The following is an 18,663-nucleotide window of genomic DNA, read 5'->3' as shown; positions in this document are numbered from 1 at the left end:
TTAAGGAGGCCATTTAGTCAGCAGCAGCAGAAGTCCTGTGCCTGGACGCTCCAACAGCGGCCAGACACAAGCAGAAGCAGAAGCAGCAGAAGCAGCAGCAGCACCACCTTTTGTTTTTTGGCTGCAGCAGCAGCAAGGCCCACAGGGCTGGCTAGCTGGCTAGCCAGCAAGCAGGTAGCAATGAAAGTAGGAATCTTTCTTTTTAACCCTGTAAGGGGGTGGTGCACTGTACCCGAAGATACTGCCACATCGGGTCAATGCATAGGGCGACGGAAGCAAGCTTCGAAATCGGCCCCCGTTCTCAAAAATCCATTTAATATATGGTCCCCAGATAGGGGACGTATCAGATATTAAACTGATAAGAACAGATACTACACTTGATCTTAGCCAAAAGGCCGAGAAGCGATAACCGTGAAAGGGGCGGGCCCAACAAGGTGCCCTTCATGGGCACTATCACTGCTTGCTGTCAGGGAGGCTGCCAGACAATTTTCCATGCACACTCTGGGCTGGGGGGCAGTCAACCACCAGTACACACAGCAGAACCTAAACCCATACCATTATTGCTAAGCAGCAAGACAGGGGCCCATTGCACTCCCACGGGGCCTTTTTAAATGCAATCCATAACCCGGATTTGCCAGGAACCCTTCTTACTCCTCCTACTTGCATGTGACACTGGGCTTAGGATCTGCATAGGAAACACACACACAAGCACACACCTACCTTTGTTGCCTGCAGATGCCTCCTTGGCTGTCCCCAAACGGTATCAAACCAACACCCACGGGAAGCTGTAAGCATAGAGGACATGCCTGCACCCCATTGGACTTACCTGTGTGGGTTAAATCCGGGGTTATTTGACAACCTATGGCGGTGATGGTTCTGCTCAGGCAGAGCAGTGCTGATGCTCCTCATAAAGCTGTCGCTGCTGTGAAGGTTCTAGGTGACATCACAAATCCCTATGGTTACATACACAACAAAGCTGGGTTGTTGTTGTTTACACTCTGCAAGGCCTGTGGAAGTGAGTGACATCATAGCACTGTAGTTCTGAGGGTTCTAGATGGATGCAACAATCTCCTGTTGCTTCTATGAAGGCCATAATAGACGACATCACCAAACAGCTCCATAGTCACATACACAGCAAAGGAGAGATGTTGTTTACACCTAGTGATGTCAGTGGTATTGAGTGACATCACAGCACAGTGCTAAGGCTCCTGGGCCTGGACACCAGCAGCGGCTGCAATATCTCAACGGAGAATACGTTTATATATATGTGTGTGTGTGCGCGTATATATATATATATATATATATATATATATATATATATATATATATTCTCCGCCGAAATCACTTTTAAACCCATTTCCACCTTTTTTTCCCTTCTCTTCCTCTTACTTTTTTTTCACGTTTTTTTACGTTTTTCTCCTTTTCGCCTCTTTTCTGGGCGTATTATTCTTCTTTTTCTTCTTTTTTTTCGTCTAATGCATACCCCATCAGTGCAGCAATGCTTATTCAATACCGCCAGCAGATGGAGACACTGGGGGATAATTTTCTAAGGATTTATACTGATTTTTCCTGTCTGAATTTGTCGCACAGAAAGTTGCAGGCCAAATATGTGTGACATTTCTGCGACTTTAGCTTCTAGAGCATTTTTACAACATTATACATAGGTGCTGAATACATAAAAAGCGACTGTTCAGCGACAGACAAGTCGCATCGGCTGAAAGTAGGCCAGAATGTCAGTCCATGTTGGAGCAGGTTTAGATACAGTCTAAAGTATAGATCTCAAAGTCTGTGCACAGAATTTAGCAAGGGCCTCGCACCTTCTGATGCATCAGGTAGGTGCACAATAGCATAGCCTAACCCTCTGTACTTTGGTCTATATTGATGCGGGACATAGACAGCCAGCTGATGACCAATCCATTAGTGCAATGGATGGCTGGAAGCATTTGTCTTTGCCTTTGCAATACCACAGAAGCAATGCATGGTCAATGTACAGCAATGACACACCTGTGTGAACAGCCAGGAGACCCCCCCCCCATGTTATGTTACATAGTTACATAGTTAGTACGGTCGAAAAAAGACATATGTCCATCAAGTTCAACCAGGGAATTAAGGGGTAGGGGTGTGGCGCGATATTGGGGAAGGGATGAGATTTTATATTTCTTCATAAGCATTAATCTTATTTTGTCAATTAGGAACATTCAGCACCCACCCGCTATCAAGGCAGCTGCCTATCATGTCATGCCCTACCTGCACAGGTGTGCTGGCTACTCAAATGATCCAATTAAGGAGGCCATTTAGTCAGCAGCAGCAGAAGTCCTGTGCCTGGACGCTCCAACAGCGGCCAGACACAAGCAGAAGCAGAAGCAGCAGAAGCAGCAGCAGCACCACCTTTTGTTTTTTGGCTGCAGAAGCAGCAAGGCCCACAGGGCTGGCTAGCTGGCTAGCCAGCAAGCAGGTAGCAATGAAAGTAGGAATCTTTCTTTTTAACCCTGTAAGGGGGTGGTGCACTGTACCCGAAGATACTGCCATATCGGGTCAATGCATAGGGCGACGGAAGCAAGCTTCGAAATCGGCCCCCGTTCTCAAAAATCCATTTAATATATGGTCCCCAGATAGGGGACGTATCAGATATTAAACTGATAAGAACAGATACTACACTTGATCTTAGCCAAAAGGCCGAGAAGCGATAACCGTGAAAGGGGCGGGCCCAACAAGGTGCCCTTCATGGGCACTATCACTGCTTGCTGTCAGGGAGGCTGCCAGACAATTTTCCATGCACACTCTGGGCTGGGGGGCAGTCAACCACCAGTACACACAGCAGAACCTAAACCCATACCATTATTGCTAAGCAGCAAGACAGGGGCCCATTGCACTCCCACGGGGCCTTTTTAAATGCAATCCATAACCCGGATTTGCCAGGAACCCTTCTTACTCCTCCTACTTGCATGTGACACTGGGCTTAGGATCTGCATAGGAAACACACACACAAGCACACACCTACCTTTGTTGCCTGCAGATGCCTCCTTGGCTGTCCCCAAACGGTATCAAACCAACACCCACGGGAAGCTGTAAGCATAGAGGACATGCCTGCACCCCATTGGACTTACCTGTGTGGGTTAAATCCGGGTTATTTGACAACCTATGGCGGTGATGGTTCTGCTCAGGCAGAGCAGTGCTGATGCTCCTCATAAAGCTGTCGCTGCTGTGAAGGTTCTAGGTGACATCACAAATCCCTATGGTTACATACACAACAAAGCTGGGTTGTTGTTGTTTACACTCTGCAAGGCCTGTGGAAGTGAGTGACATCATAGCACTGTAGTTCTGAGGGTTCTAGATGGATGCAACAATCTCCTGTTGCTTCTATGAAGGCCATAATAGACGACATCACCAAACAGCTCCATAGTCACATACACAGCAAAGGAGAGATGTTGTTTACACCTAGTGATGTCAGTGGTATTGAGTGACATCACAGCACAGTGCTAAGGCTCCTGGGCCTGGACACAGCAGCGGCTGCAATATCTCAACGGAGAATACGTTTATATATATGTGTGTGTGTGCGCGTATATATATATATATATATATATATATATATATATATATATATTTCTCCGCCGAAATCACTTTTAAACCCATTTCCACCTTTTTTTCCCTTCTCTTCCTCTTACTTTTTTTTCACGTTTTTTTACGTTTTTCTCCTTTTCGCCTCTTTTCTGGGCGTATTATTCTTCTTTTTCTTCTTTTTTTTCGTCTAATGCATACCCCATCAGTGCAGCAATGCTTATTCAATACCGCCAGCAGATGGAGACACTGGGGGATAATTTTCTAAGGATTTATACTGATTTTTCCTGTCTGAATTTGTCGCACAGAAAGTTGCAGGCCAAATATGTGTGACATTTCTGCGACTTTAGCTTCTAGAGCATTTTTACAACATTATACATAGGTGCTGAATACATAAAAAGCGACTGTTCAGCGACAGACAAGTCGCATCGGCTGAAAGTAGGCCAGAATGTCAGTCCATGTTGGAGCAGGTTTAGATACAGTCTAAAGTATAGATCTCAAAGTCTGTGCACAGAATTTAGCAAGGGCCTCGCACCTTCTGATGCATCAGGTAGGTGCACAATAGCATAGCCTAACCCTCTGTACTTTGGTCTATATTGATGCGGGACATAGACAGCCAGCTGATGACCAATCCATTAGTGCAATGGATGGCTGGAAGCATTTGTCTTTGCCTTTGCAATACCACAGAAGCAATGCATGGTCAATGTACAGCAATGACACACCTGTGTGAACAGCCAGGAGACCCCCCCCCCCCCCCATGTTATGTTACATAGTTACATAGTTAGTACGGTCGAAAAAAGACATATGTCCATCAAGTTCAACCAGGGAATTAAGGGGTAGGGGTGTGGCGCGATATTGGGGAAGGGATGAGATTTTATATTTCTTCATAAGCATTAATCTTATTTTGTCAATTAGGAACATTCAGCACCCACCCGCTATCAAGGCAGCTGCCTATCATGTCATGCCCTACCTGCACAGGTGTGCTGGCTACTCAAATGATCCAATTAAGGAGGCCATTTAGTCAGCAGCAGCAGAAGTCCTGTGCCTGGACGCTCCAACAGCGGCCAGACACAAGCAGAAGCAGAAGCAGCAGAAGCAGCAGCAGCACCACCTTTTGTTTTTTGGCTGCAGCAGCAGCAAGGCCCACAGGGCTGGCTAGCTGGCTAGCCAGCAAGCAGGTAGCAATGAAAGTAGGAATCTTTCTTTTTAACCCTGTAAGGGGGTGGTGCACTGTACCCGAAGATACTGCCATATCGGGTCAATGCATAGGGTGACGGAAGCAAGCTTCGAAATCGGCCCCCGTTCTCAAAAATCCATTTAATATATGGTCCCCAGATAGGGGACGTATCAGATATTAAACTGATAAGAACAGATACTACACTTGATCTTAGCCAAAAGGCCGAGAAGCGATAACCGTGAAAGGGGCGGGCCCAACAAGGTGCCCTTCATGGGCACTATCACTGCTTGCTGTCAGGGAGGCTGCCAGACAATTTTCCATGCACACTCTGGGCTGGGGGGCAGTCAACCACCAGTACACACAGCAGAACCTAAACCCATACCATTATTGCTAAGCAGCAAGACAGGGGCCCATTGCACTCCCACGGGGCCTTTTTAAATGCAATCCATAACCCGGATTTGCCAGGAACCCTTCTTACTCCTCCTACTTGCATGTGACACTGGGCTTAGGATCTGCATAGGAAACACACACACAAGCACACACCTACCTTTGTTGCCTGCAGATGCCTCCTTGGCTGTCCCCAAACGGTATCAAACCAACACCCACGGGAAGCTGTAAGCATAGAGGACATGCCTGCACCCCATTGGACTTACCTGTGTGGGTTAAATCCGGGTTATTTGACAACCTATGGCGGTGATGGTTCTGCTCAGGCAGAGCAGTGCTGATGCTCCTCATAAAGCTGTCGCTGCTGTGAAGGTTCTAGGTGACATCACAAATCCCTATGGTTACATACACAACAAAGCTGGGTTGTTGTTGTTTACACTCTGCAAGGCCTGTGGAAGTGAGTGACATCATAGCACTGTAGTTCTGAGGGTTCAAGATGGATGCAACAATCTCCTGTTGCTTCTATGAAGGCCATAATAGACGACATCACCAAACAGCTCCATAGTCACATACACAGCAAAGGAGAGATGTTGTTTACACCTAGTGATGTCAGTGGTATTGAGTGACATCACAGCACAGTGCTAAGGCTCCTGGGCCTGGACACAGCAGCGGCTGCAATATCTCAACGGAGAATACGTTTATATATATGTGTGTGTGTGCGCGTATATATATATATATATATATATATATATATATATATATATATATATATTTCTCCGCCGAAATCACTTATAAACCCATTTCCACCTTTTTTTCCCTTCTCTTCCTCTTACTTTTTTTTCACGTTTTTTTACGTTTTTCTCCTTTTCGCCTCTTTTCTGGGCGTATTATTCTTCTTTTTCTTCTTTTTTTTCGTCTAATGCATACCCCATCAGTGCAGCAATGCTTATTCAATACCGCCAGCAGATGGAGACACTGGGGGATAATTTTCTAAGGATTTATACTGATTTTTCCTGTCTGAATTTGTCGCACAGAAAGTTGCAGGCCAAATATGTGTGACATTTCTGCGACTTTAGCTTCTAGAGCATTTTTACAACATTATACATAGGTGCTGAATACATAAAAAGCGACTGTTCAGCGACAGACAAGTCGCATCGGCTGAAAGTAGGCCAGAATGTCAGTCCATGTTGGAGCAGGTTTAGATACAGTCTAAAGTATAGATCTCAAAGTCTGTGCACAGAATTTAGCAAGGGCCTCGCACCTTCTGATGCATCAGGTAGGTGCACAATAGCATAGCCTAACCCTCTGTACTTTGGTCTATATTGATGCGGGACATAGACAGCCAGCTGATGACCAATCCATTAGTGCAATGGATGGCTGGAAGCATTTGTCTTTGCCTTTGCAATACCACAGAAGCAATGCATGGTCAATGTACAGCAATGACACACCTGTGTGAACAGCCAGGAGACCCCCCCTCCCCCCATGTTATGTTACATAGTTACATAGTTAGTACGGTCGAAAAAAGACATATGTCCATCAAGTTCAACCAGGGAATTAAGGGGTAGGGGTGTGGCGCGATATTGGGGAAGGGATGAGATTTTATATTTCTTCATAAGCATTAATCTTATTTTGTCAATTAGGAACATTCAGCACCCACCCGCTATCAAGGCAGCTGCCTATCATGTCATGCCCTACCTGCACAGGTGTGCTGGCTACTCAAATGATCCAATTAAGGAGGCCATTTAGTCAGCAGCAGCAGAAGTCCTGTGCCTGGACGCTCCAACAGCGGCCAGACACAAGCAGAAGCAGAAGCAGCAGAAGCAGCAGCAGCACCACCTTTTGTTTTTTGGCTGCAGCAGCAGCAAGGCCCACAGGGCTGGCTAGCTGGCTAGCCAGCAAGCAGGTAGCAATGAAAGTAGGAATCTTTCTTTTTAACCCTGTAAGGGGGTGGTGCACTGTACCCGAAGATACTGCCATATCGGGTCAATGCATAGGGCGACGGAAGCAAGCTTCGAAATCGGCCCCCGTTCTCAAAAATCCATTTAATATATGGTCCCCAGATAGGGGACGTATCAGATATTAAACTGATAAGAACAGATACTACACTTGATCTTAGCCAAAAGGCCGAGAAGCGATAACCGTGAAAGGGGCGGGCCCAACAAGGTGCCCTTCATGGGCACTATCACTGCTTGCTGTCAGGGAGGCTGCCAGACAATTTTCCATGCACACTCTGGGCTGGGGGGCAGTCAACCACCAGTACACACAGCAGAACCTAAACCCATACCATTATTGCTAAGCAGCAAGACAGGGGCCCATTGCACTCCCACGGGGCCTTTTTAAATGCAATCCATAACCCGGATTTGCCAGGAACCCTTCTTACTCCTCCTACTTGCATGTGACACTGGACTTAGGATCTGCATAGGAAACACACACACAAGCACACACCTACCTTTGTTGCCTGCAGATGCCTCCTTGGCTGTCCCCAAACGGTATCAAACCAACACCCACGGGAAGCTGTAAGCATAGAGGACATGCCTGCACCCCATTGGACTTACCTGTGTGGGTTAAATCCGGGTTATTTGACAACCTATGGCGGTGATGGTTCTGCTCAGGCAGAGCAGTGCTGATGCTCCTCATAAAGCTGTCGCTGCTGTGAAGGTTCTAGGTGACATCACAAATCCCTATGGTTACATACACAACAAAGCTGGGTTGTTGTTGTTTACACTCTGCAAGGCCTGTGGAAGTGAGTGACATCATAGCACTGTAGTTCTGAGGGTTCAAGATGGATGCAACAATCTCCTGTTGCTTCTATGAAGGCCGTAATAGACGACATCACCAAACAGCTCCATAGTCACATACACAGCAAAGGAGAGATGTTGTTTACACCTAGTGATGTCAGTGGTATTGAGTGACATCACAGCACAGTGCTAAGGCTCCTGGGCCTGGACACAGCAGCGGCTGCAATATCTCAACGGAGAATACGTTTATATATATGTGTGTGTGTGCGCGTATATATATATATATATATATATATATATATATATATATATATATTTCTCCGCCGAAATCACTTTTAAACCCATTTCCACCTTTTTTTCCCTTCTCTTCCTCTTACTTTTTTTTCACGTTTTTTTACGTTTTTCTCCTTTTCGCCTCTTTTCTGGGCGTATTATTCTTCTTTTTCTTCTTTTTTTTCGTCTAATGCATACCCCATCAGTGCAGCAATGCTTATTCAATACCGCCAGCAGATGGAGACACTGGGGGATAATTTTCTAAGGATTTATACTGATTTTTCCTGTCTGAATTTGTCGCACAGAAAGTTGCAGGCCAAATATGTGTGACATTTCTGCGACTTTAGCTTCTAGAGCATTTTTACAACATTATACATAGGTGCTGAATACATAAAAAGCGACTGTTCAGCGACAGACAAGTCGCATCGGCTGAAAGTAGGCCAGAATGTCAGTCCATGTTGGAGCAGGTTTAGATACAGTCTAAAGTATAGATCTCAAAGTCTGTGCACAGAATTTAGCAAGGGCCTCGCACCTTCTGATGCATCAGGTAGGTGCACAATAGCATAGCCTAACCCTCTGTACTTTGGTCTATATTGATGCGGGACATAGACAGCCAGCTGATGACCAATCCATTAGTGCAATGGATGGCTGGAAGCATTTGTCTTTGCCTTTGCAATACCACAGAAGCAATGCATGGTCAATGTACAGCAATGACACACCTGTGTGAACAGCCAGGAGACCCCCCCCCCCCCCATGTTATGTTACATAGTTACATAGTTAGTACGGTCGAAAAAAGACATATGTCCATCAAGTTCAACCAGGGAATTAAGGGGTAGGGGTGTGGCGCGATATTGGGGAAGGGATGAGATTTTATATTTCTTCATAAGCATTAATCTTATTTTGTCAATTAGGAACATTCAGCACCCACCCGCTATCAAGGCAGCTGCCTATCATGTCATGCCCTACCTGCACAGGTGTGCTGGCTACTCAAATGATCCAATTAAGGAGGCCATTTAGTCAGCAGCAGCAGAAGTCCTGTGCCTGGACGCTCCAACAGCGGCCAGACACAAGCAGAAGCAGAAGCAGCAGAAGCAGCAGCAGCACCACCTTTTGTTTTTTGGCTGCAGCAGCAGCAAGGCCCACAGGGCTGGCTAGCTGGCTAGCCAGCAAGCAGGTAGCAATGAAAGTAGGAATCTTTCTTTTTAACCCTGTAAGGGGGTGGTGCACTGTACCCGAAGATACTGCCATATCGGGTCAATGCATAGGGCGACGGAAGCAAGCTTCGAAATCGGCCCCCGTTCTCAAAAATCCATTTAATATATGGTCCCCAGATAGGGGACGTATCAGATATTAAACTGATAAGAACAGATACTACACTTGATCTTAGCCAAAAGGCCGAGAAGCGATAACCGTGAAAGGGGCGGGCCCAACAAGGTGCCCTTCATGGGCACTATCACTGCTTGCTGTCAGGGAGGCTGCCAGACAATTTTCCATGCACACTCTGGGCTGGGGGGCAGTCAACCACCAGTACACACAGCAGAACCTAAACCCATACCATTATTGCTAAGCAGCAAGACAGGGGCCCATTGCACTCCCACGGGGCCTTTTTAAATGCAATCCATAACCCGGATTTGCCAGGAACCCTTCTTACTCCTCCTACTTGCATGTGACACTGGGCTTAGGATCTGCATAGGAAACACACACACAAGCACACACCTACCTTTGTTGCCTGCAGATGCCTCCTTGGCTGTCCCCAAACGGTATCAAACCAACACCCACGGGAAGCTGTAAGCATAGAGGACATGCCTGCACCCCATTGGACTTACCTGTGTGGGTTAAATCCGGGTTATTTGACAACCTATGGCGGTGATGGTTCTGCTCAGGCAGAGCAGTGCTGATGCTCCTCATAAAGCTGTCGCTGCTGTGAAGGTTCTAGGTGACATCACAAATCCCTATGGTTACATACACAACAAAGCTGGGTTGTTGTTGTTTACACTCTGCAAGGCCTGTGGAAGTGAGTGACATCATAGCACTGTAGTTCTGAGGGTTCTAGATGGATGCAACAATCTCCTGTTGCTTCTATGAAGGCCATAATAGACGACATCACCAAACAGCTCCATAGTCACATACACAGCAAAGGAGAGATGTTGTTTACACCTAGTGATGTCAGTGGTATTGAGTGACATCACAGCACAGTGCTAAGGCTCCTGGGCCTGGACACAGCAGCGGCTGCAATATCTCAACGGAGAATACGTTTATATATATGTGTGTGTGTGCGCGTATATATATATATATATATATATATATATATATATATATATATATTCTCCGCCGAAATCACTTTTAAACCCATTTCCACCTTTTTTTCCCTTCTCTTCCTCTTACTTTTTTTTCACGTTTTTTTACGTTTTTCTCCTTTTCGCCTCTTTTCTGGGCGTATTATTCTTCTTTTTCTTCTTTTTTTTCGTCTAATGCATACCCCATCAGTGCAGCAATGCTTATTCAATACCGCCAGCAGATGGAGACACTGGGGGATAATTTTCTAAGGATTTATACTGATTTTTCCTGTCTGAATTTGTCGCACAGAAAGTTGCAGGCCAAATATGTGTGACATTTCTGCGACTTTAGCTTCTAGAGCATTTTTACAACATTATACATAGGTGCTGAATACATAAAAAGCGACTGTTCAGCGACAGACAAGTCGCATCGGCTGAAAGTAGGCCAGAATGTCAGTCCATGTTGGAGCAGGTTTAGATACAGTCTAAAGTATAGATCTCAAAGTCTGTGCACAGAATTTAGCAAGGGCCTCGCACCTTCTGATGCATCAGGTAGGTGCACAATAGCATAGCCTAACCCTCTGTACTTTGGTCTATATTGATGCGGGACATAGACAGCCAGCTGATGACCAATCCATTAGTGCAATGGATGGCTGGAAGCATTTGTCTTTGCCTTTGCAATACCACAGAAGCAATGCATGGTCAATGTACAGCAATGACACACCTGTGTGAACAGCCAGGAGACCCCCCCCCCCCCCCATGTTATGTTACATAGTTACATAGTTAGTACGGTCGAAAAAAGACATATGTCCATCAAGTTCAACCAGGGAATTAAGGGGTAGGGGTGTGGCGCGATTTTGGGGAAGGGATGAGATTTTATATTTCTTCATAAGCATTAATCTTATTTTGTCAATTAGGAACATTCAGCACCCACTATCAAGGCAGCTGCCTATCATGTCATGCCCTACCTGCACAGGTGTGCTGGCTACTCAAATGATCCAATTAAGGAGGCCATTTAGTCAGCAGCAGCAGAAGTCCTGTGCCTGGACGCTCCAACAGCGGCCAGACACAAGCAGAAGCAGAAGCAGCAGAAGCAGCAGCAGCACCACCTTTTGTTTTTTGGCTGCAGCAGCAGCAAGGCCCACAGGGCTGGCTAGCTGGCTAGCCAGCAAGCAGGTAGCAATGAAAGTAGGAATCTTTCTTTTTAACCCTGTAAGGGGGTGGTGCACTGTACCCGAAGATACTGCCATATCGGGTCAATGCATAGGGCGACGGAAGCAAGCTTCGAAATCGGCCCCCGTTCTCAAAAATCCATTTAATATATGGTCCCCAGATAGGGGACGTATCAGATATTAAACTGATAAGAACAGATACTACACTTGATCTTAGCCAAAAGGCCGAGAAGCGATAACCGTGAAAGGGGCGGGCCCAACAAGGTGCCCTTCATGGGCACTATCACTGCTTGCTGTCAGGGAGGCTGCCAGACAATTTTCCATGCACACTCTGGGCTGGGGGGCAGTCAACCACCAGTACACACAGCAGAACCTAAACCCATACCATTATTGCTAAGCAGCAAGACAGGGGCCCATTGCACTCCCACGGGGCCTTTTTAAATGCAATCCATAACCCGGATTTGCCAGGAACCCTTCTTACTCCTCCTACTTGCATGTGACACTGGGCTTAGGATCTGCATAGGAAACACACACACAAGCACACACCTACCTTTGTTGCCTGCAGATGCCTCCTTGGCTGTCCCCAAACGGTATCAAACCAACACCCACGGGAAGCTGTAAGCATAGAGGACATGCCTGCACCCCATTGGACTTACCTGTGTGGGTTAAATCCGGGTTATTTGACAACCTATGGCGGTGATGGTTCTGCTCAGGCAGAGCAGTGCTGATGCTCCTCATAAAGCTGTCGCTGCTGTGAAGGTTCTAGGTGACATCACAAATCCCTATGGTTACATACACAACAAAGCTGGGTTGTTGTTGTTTACACTCTGCAAGGCCTGTGGAAGTGAGTGACATCATAGCACTGTAGTTCTGAGGGTTCAAGATGGATGCAACAATCTCCTGTTGCTTCTATGAAGGCCGTAATAGACGACATCACCAAACAGCTCCATAGTCACATACACAGCAAAGGAGAGATGTTGTTTACACCTAGTGATGTCAGTGGTATTGAGTGACATCACAGCACAGTGCTAAGGCTCCTGGGCCTGGACACAGCAGCGGCTGCAATATCTCAACGGAGAATACGTTTATATATATGTGTGTGTGTGCGCGTATATATATATATATATATATATATATATATATATATATATATTCTCCGCCGAAATCACTTATAAACCCATTTCCACCTTTTTTTCCCTTCTCTTCCTCTTACTTTTTTTTCACGTTTTTTTACGTTTTTCTCCTTTTCGCCTCTTTTCTGGGCGTATTATTCTTCTTTTTCTTCTTTTTTTTCGTCTAATGCATACCCCATCAGTGCAGCAATGCTTATTCAATACCGCCAGCAGATGGAGACACTGGGGGATAATTTTCTAAGGATTTATACTGATTTTTCCTGTCTGAATTTGTCGCACAGAAAGTTGCAGGCCAAATATGTGTGACATTTCTGCGACTTTAGCTTCTAGAGCATTTTTACAACATTATACATAGGTGCTGAATACATAAAAAGCGACTGTTCAGCGACAGACAAGTCGCATCGGCTGAAAGTAGGCCAGAATGTCAGTCCATGTTGGAGCAGGTTTAGATACAGTCTAAAGTATAGATCTCAAAGTCTGTGCACAGAATTTAGCAAGGGCCTCGCACCTTCTGATGCATCAGGTAGGTGCACAATAGCATAGCCTAACCCTCTGTACTTTGGTCTATATTGATGCGGGACATAGACAGCCAGCTGATGACCAATCCATTAGTGCAATGGATGGCTGGAAGCATTTGTCTTTGCCTTTGCAATACCACAGAAGCAATGCATGGTCAATGTACAGCAATGACACACCTGTGTGAACAGCCAGGAGACCCCCCCTCCCCCCATGTTATGTTACATAGTTACATAGTTAGTACGGTCGAAAAAAGACATATGTCCATCAAGTTCAACCAGGGAATTAAGGGGTAGGGGTGTGGCGCGATATTGGGGAAGGGATGAGATTTTATATTTCTTCATAAGCATTAATCTTATTTTGTCAATTAGGAACATTCAGCACCCACCCGCTATCAAGGCAGCTGCCTATCATGTCATGCCCTACCTGCACAGGTGTGCTGGCTACTCAAATGATCCAATTAAGGAGGCCATTTAGTCAGCAGCAGCAGAAGTCCTGTGCCTGGACGCTCCAACAGCGGCCAGACACAAGCAGAAGCAGAAGCAGCAGAAGCAGCAGCAGCACCACCTTTTGTTTTTTGGCTGCAGCAGCAGCAAGGCCCACAGGGCTGGCTAGCTGGCTAGCCAGCAAGCAGGTAGCAATGAAAGTAGGAATCTTTCTTTTTAACCCTGTAAGGGGGTGGTGCACTGTACCCGAAGATACTGCCATATCGGGTCAATGCATAGGGCGACGGAAGCAAGCTTCGAAATCGGCCCCCGTTCTCAAAAATCCATTTAATATATGGTCCCCAGATAGGGGACGTATCAGATATTAAACTGATAAGAACAGATACTACACTTGATCTTAGCCAAAAGGCCGAGAAGCGATAACCGTGAAAGGGGCGGGCCCAACAAGGTGCCCTTCATGGGCACTATCACTGCTTGCTGTCAGGGAGGCTGCCAGACAATTTTCCATGCACACTCTGGGCTGGGGGGCAGTCAACCACCAGTACACACAGCAGAACCTAAACCCATACCATTATTGCTAAGCAGCAAGACAGGGGCCCATTGCACTCCCACGGGGCCTTTTTAAATGCAATCCATAACCCGGGTTTGCCAGGAACCCTTCTTACTCCTCCTACTTGCATGTGACACTGGGCTTAGGATCTGCATAGGAAACACACACACAAGCACACACCTACCTTTGTTGCCTGCAGATGCCTCCTTGGCTGTCCCCAAACGGTATCAAACCAACACCCACGGGAAGCTGTAAGCATAGAGGACATGCCTGCACCCCATTGGACTTACCTGTGTGGGTTAAATCCGGGTTATTTGACAACCTATGGCGGTGATGGTTCTGCTCAGGCAGAGCAGTGCTGATGCTCCTCATAAAGCTGTCGCTGCTGTGAAGGTTCTAGGTGACATCACAAATCCCTATGGTTACATACACAACAAAGCTGGGTTGTTGTTGTTTACACTCTGCAAGGCCTGTGGAAGTGAGTGACATCATAGCACTGTAGTTCTGAGGGTTCAAGATGGATGCAACAATCTCCTGTTGCTTCTATGAAGGCCGTAATAGACGACATCACCAAACAGCTCCATAGTCACATACACAGCAAAGGAGAGATGTTGTTTACACCTAGTGATGTCAGTGGTATTGAGTGACATCACAGCACAGTGCTAAGGCTCCTGGGCCTGGACACAGCAGCGGCTGCAATATCTCAACGGAGAATACGTTTATATCTATGTGTGTGTGTGCGCATATATATATATATATATATATATATATATATATATATATATATTTCTCCGCCGAAATCACTTTTAAACCCATTTCCACCTTTTTTTCCCTTCTCTTCCTCTTACTTTTTTTTCACGTTTTTTTACGTTTTTCTCCTTTTCGCCTCTTTTCTGGGCGTATTATTCTTCTTTTTCTTCTTTTTTTTCGTCTAATGCATACCCCATCAGTGCAGCAATGCTTATTCAATACCGCCAGCAGATGGAGACACTGGGGGATAATTTTCTAAGGATTTATACTGATTTTTCCTGTCTGAATTTGTCGCACAGAAAGTTGCAGGCCAAATATGTGTGACATTTCTGCGACTTTAGCTTCTAGAGCATTTTTACAACATTATACATAGGTGCTGAATACATAAAAAGCGACTGTTCAGCGACAGACAAGTCGCATCGGCTGAAAGTAGGCCAGAATGTCAGTCCATGTTGGAGCAGGTTTAGATACAGTCTAAAGTATAGATCTCAAAGTCTGTGCACAGAATTTAGCAAGGGCCTCGCACCTTCTGATGCATCAGGTAGGTGCACAATAGCATAGCCTAACCCTCTGTACTTTGGTCTATATTGATGCGGGACATAGACAGCCAGCTGATGACCAATCCATTAGTGCAATGGATGGCTGGAAGCATTTGTCTTTGCCTTTGCAATACCACAGAAGCAATGCATGGTCAATGTACAGCAATGACACACCTGTGTGAACAGCCAGGAGACCCCCCCCCCCCCCCCCATGTTATGTTACATAGTTACATAGTTAGTACGGTCGAAAAAAGACATATGTCCATCAAGTTCAACCAGGGAATTAAGGGGTAGGGGTGTGGCGCGATTTTGGGGAAGGGATGAGATTTTATATTTCTTCATAAGCATTAATCTTATTTTGTCAATTAGGAACATTCAGCACCCACCCGCTATCAAGGCAGCTGCCTATCATGTCATACCCTACCTGCACAGGTGTGCTGGCTACTCAAATGATCCAATTAAGGAGGCCATTTAGTCAGCAGCAGCAGAAGTCCTGTGCCTGGACGCTCCAACAGCGGCCAGACACAAGCAGAAGCAGAAGCAGCAGAAGCAGCAGCAGCACCACCTTTTGTTTTTTGGCTGCAGCAGCAGCAAGGCCCACAGGGCTGGCTAGCTGGCTAGCCAGCAAGCAGGTAGCAATGAAAGTAGGAATCTTTCTTTTTAACCCTGTAAGGGGGTGGTGCACTGTACCCGAAGATACTGCCATATCGGGTCAATGCATAGGGCGACGGAAGCAAGCTTCGAAATCGGCCCCCGTTCTCAAAAATCCATTTAATATATGGTCCCCAGATAGGGGACGTATCAGATATTAAACTGATAAGAACAGATATTACACTTGATCTTAGCCAAAAGGCCGAGAAGCGATAACCGTGAAAGGGGCGGGCCCAACAAGGTGCCCTTCATGGGCACTATCACTGCTTGCTGTCAGGGAGGCTGCCAGACAATTTTCCATGCACACTCTGGGCTGGGGGGCAGTCAACCACCAGTACACACAGCAGAACCTAAACCCATACCATTATTGCTAAGCAGCAAGACAGGGGCCCATTGCACTCCCACGGGGCCTTTTTAAATGCAATCCATAACCCGGATTTGCCAGGAACCCTTCTTACTCCTCCTACTTGCATGTGACACTGGGCTTAGGATCTGCATAGGAAACACACACACAAGCACACACCTACCTTTGTTGCCTGCAGATGCCTCCTTGGCTGTCCCCAAACGGTATCAAACCAACACCCACGGGAAGCTGTAAGCATAGAGGACATGCCTGCACCCCATTGGACTTACCTGTGTGGGTTAAATCCGGGTTATTTGACAACCTATGGCGGTGATGGTTCTGCTCAGGCAGAGCAGTGCTGATGCTCCTCATAAAGCTGTCGCTGCTGTGAAGGTTCTAGGTGACATCACAAATCCCTATGGTTACATACACAACAAAGCTGGGTTGTTGTTGTTTACACTCTGCAAGGCCTGTGGAAGTGAGTGACATCATAGCACTGTAGTTCTGAGGGTTCAAGATGGATGCAACAATCTCCTGTTGCTTCTATGAAGGCCGTAATAGACGACATCACCAAACAGCTCCATAGTCACATACACAGCAAAGGAGAGATGTTGTTTACACCTAGTGATGTCAGTGGTATTGAGTGACATCACAGCACAGTGCTAAGGCTCCTGGGCCTGGACACAGCAGCGGCTGCAATATCTCAACGGAGAATACGTTTATATATATGTGTGTGTGTGCGCGTATATATATATATATATATATATATATATATATATATATATATATATATTTCTCCGCCGAAATCACTTATAAACCCATTTCCACCTTTTTTTCCCTTCTCTTCCTCTTACTTTTTTTTCACGTTTTTTTACGTTTTTCTCCTTTTCGCCTCTTTTCTGGGCGTATTATTCTTCTTTTTCTTCTTTTTTTTCGTCTAATGCATACCCCATCAGTGCAGCAATGCTTATTCAATACCGCCAGCAGATGGAGACACTGGGGGATAATTTTCTAAGGATTTATACTGATTTTTCCTGTCTGAATTTGTCGCACAGAAAGTTGCAGGCCAAATATGTGTGACATTTCTGCGACTTTAGCTTCTAGAGCATTTTTACAACATTATACATAGGTGCTGAATACATAAAAAGCGACTGTTCAGCGACAGACAAGTCGCATCGGCTGAAAGTAGGCCAGAATGTCAGTCCATGTTGGAGCAGGTTTAGATACAGTCTAAAGTATAGATCTCAAAGTCTGTGCACAGAATTTAGCAAGGGCCTCGCACCTTCTGATGCATCAGGTAGGTGCACAATAGCATAGCCTAACCCTCTGTACTTTGGTCTATATTGATGCGGGACATAGACAGCCAGCTGATGACCAATCCATTAGTGCAATGGATGGCTGGAAGCATTTGTCTTTGCCTTTGCAATACCACAGAAGCAATGCATGGTCAATGTACAGCAATGACACACCTGTGTGAACAGCCAGGAGACCCCCCCTCCCCCCATGTTATGTTACATAGTTACATAGTTAGTACGGTCGAAAAAAGACATATGTCCATCAAGTTCAACCAGGGAATTAAGGGGTAGGGGTGTGGCGCGATATTGGGGAAGGGATGAGATTTTATATTTCTTCATAAGCATTAATCTTATTTTGTCAATTAGGAACATTCAGCACCCACCCGCTATCAAGGCAGCTGCCTATCATGTCATGCCCTACCTGCACAGGTGTGCTGGCTACTCAAATGATCCAATTAAGGAGGCCATTTAGTCAGCAGCAGCAGAAGTCCTGTGCCTGGACGCTCCAACAGCGGCCAGACACAAGCAGAAGCAGAAGCAGCAGAAGCAGCAGCAGCACCACCTTTTGTTTTTTGGCTGCAGCAGCAGCAAGGCCCACAGGGCTGGCTAGCTGGCTAGCCAGCAAGCAGGTAGCAATGAAAGTAGGAATCTTTCTTTTTAACCCTGTAAGGGGGTGGTGCACTGTACCCGAAGATACTGCCATATCGGGTCAATGCATAGGGCGACGGAAGCAAGCTTCGAAATCGGCCCCCGTTCTCAAAAATCCATTTAATATATGGTCCCCAGATAGGGGACGTATCAGATATTAAACTGATAAGAACAGATACTACACTTGATCTTAGCCAAAAGGCCGAGAAGCGAT

General features: G+C 46.1%; 9 non-coding genes across 9 annotated transcripts; all 9 read right to left on the bottom strand.

The window, feature by feature from the left end:
- Positions 1–216: 216 nt before the first annotated feature.
- Positions 217–407, bottom strand: LOC130332727 (U2 spliceosomal RNA). The gene has a single exon (XR_008875314.1). It is a non-coding gene; the product is annotated as a U2 spliceosomal RNA (small nuclear RNA).
- A 2,090-nt stretch (positions 408–2,497) lies between these two features.
- Positions 2,498–2,688, bottom strand: LOC130332707 (U2 spliceosomal RNA). Its single transcript, XR_008875296.1, has one exon. It is a non-coding gene; the product is annotated as a U2 spliceosomal RNA (small nuclear RNA).
- Positions 2,689–4,778: 2,090 nt separating this feature from the next.
- LOC130332735 (U2 spliceosomal RNA) lies at positions 4,779–4,969 on the bottom strand. Its single transcript, XR_008875320.1, has one exon. It is a non-coding gene; the product is annotated as a U2 spliceosomal RNA (small nuclear RNA).
- Positions 4,970–7,064: 2,095 nt separating this feature from the next.
- On the bottom strand, positions 7,065–7,255 carry LOC130332705 (U2 spliceosomal RNA). Its single transcript, XR_008875294.1, has one exon. It is a non-coding gene; the product is annotated as a U2 spliceosomal RNA (small nuclear RNA).
- A 2,091-nt stretch (positions 7,256–9,346) lies between these two features.
- LOC130332703 (U2 spliceosomal RNA) lies at positions 9,347–9,537 on the bottom strand. The gene has a single exon (XR_008875293.1). It is a non-coding gene; the product is annotated as a U2 spliceosomal RNA (small nuclear RNA).
- A 2,087-nt stretch (positions 9,538–11,624) lies between these two features.
- On the bottom strand, positions 11,625–11,815 carry LOC130332702 (U2 spliceosomal RNA). The gene has a single exon (XR_008875292.1). It is a non-coding gene; the product is annotated as a U2 spliceosomal RNA (small nuclear RNA).
- Positions 11,816–13,903: 2,088 nt separating this feature from the next.
- LOC130332701 (U2 spliceosomal RNA) lies at positions 13,904–14,094 on the bottom strand. The gene has a single exon (XR_008875291.1). It is a non-coding gene; the product is annotated as a U2 spliceosomal RNA (small nuclear RNA).
- A 2,092-nt stretch (positions 14,095–16,186) lies between these two features.
- On the bottom strand, positions 16,187–16,377 carry LOC130332736 (U2 spliceosomal RNA). Its single transcript, XR_008875321.1, has one exon. It is a non-coding gene; the product is annotated as a U2 spliceosomal RNA (small nuclear RNA).
- A 2,095-nt stretch (positions 16,378–18,472) lies between these two features.
- LOC130332700 (U2 spliceosomal RNA) lies at positions 18,473–18,663 on the bottom strand. The gene has a single exon (XR_008875290.1). It is a non-coding gene; the product is annotated as a U2 spliceosomal RNA (small nuclear RNA).

The sequence above is a fragment of the Hyla sarda genome, unplaced genomic scaffold, assembly GCF_029499605.1.
Source record: "Hyla sarda isolate aHylSar1 unplaced genomic scaffold, aHylSar1.hap1 scaffold_387, whole genome shotgun sequence".
NCBI classification, from domain to species: Eukaryota; Metazoa; Chordata; class Amphibia; order Anura; family Hylidae; genus Hyla; species Hyla sarda.
This window is presented reverse-complemented; position numbering and strand designations above follow the sequence as displayed.